Below are 908 nucleotides of genomic sequence, written 5' to 3' on the forward strand. Positions count from 1 at the left end.
TTCGCAAGGAGGGTACGAATGAATTAATGCCTCAGGCTTCTACGTTCATCTTTTATGTAGATCACATCGAGGGTTTGTGTTTGTGTACAAAACATGCAATACACTGACAACGTATAGTATTGCATCTGTATGTAACCAGGTTCATACAAGGCCACCATTTTCTCTCTATAAGAAGAGAGACTATTTTTTACACTGGAGTCCTTGTGGATAGCTGGTAGCCAAAGGCAATATTCAAACGCAAAAGCCAATGTCACTGATTAAAGCCAGCATATACCAAGGAACAGACAAGTGCAATACACCGTTCTGCACATACAGTCCCCTCTATGTATAGTTTAAAGATATATATTGAAACTGCACGTCAAGGTATTTCTTTGTCTTTAATACACGATAATAATCCTTGATAACAATGACTCGCACGAAAGGTACGTTAGTAATGATGACTGGCATTTATTCGTGCCCAGTGTTGAGAATTGATCTATGATACTTTCCTTATCTGTGTCAAGCTACTTAACTTTCTACATTCCCATGCACCTGAAAGGGAAAAGAACATTTCCATAATGTAGACACTGATATCGTGGCGGTGTTTACACATCGTTCGCGTTTCTACCACGTAGCTGCACTAACGCGTCTGTAACAAGTTCTACTTAGACTCAAATATAAACTGACAGTTAATCATAGCTACGGTGCCTTCGACTGCGGTCCAGCGGCGAAGCTTTTAGAACGCATTTCTTTTTGTTGCAAATCATCCTCCGCGATAGCACGCCGAGACAGCAAGTCATCCTGACGACGCAGCGCCGACGACGACTCGGGTTTCATCGCCAGACGTTTAAGCAAAGGACAGCCTCAATCCTCCCCTGGGGGGGGGGGTGAACAGAGAACAAAGAGCAAAAGAGGTGAGAGAATGAATG

This window comes from Penaeus monodon, chromosome 23 (assembly GCF_015228065.2).
Source record: "Penaeus monodon isolate SGIC_2016 chromosome 23, NSTDA_Pmon_1, whole genome shotgun sequence".
In the NCBI taxonomy this organism is placed as follows: Eukaryota; Metazoa; Arthropoda; class Malacostraca; order Decapoda; family Penaeidae; genus Penaeus; species Penaeus monodon.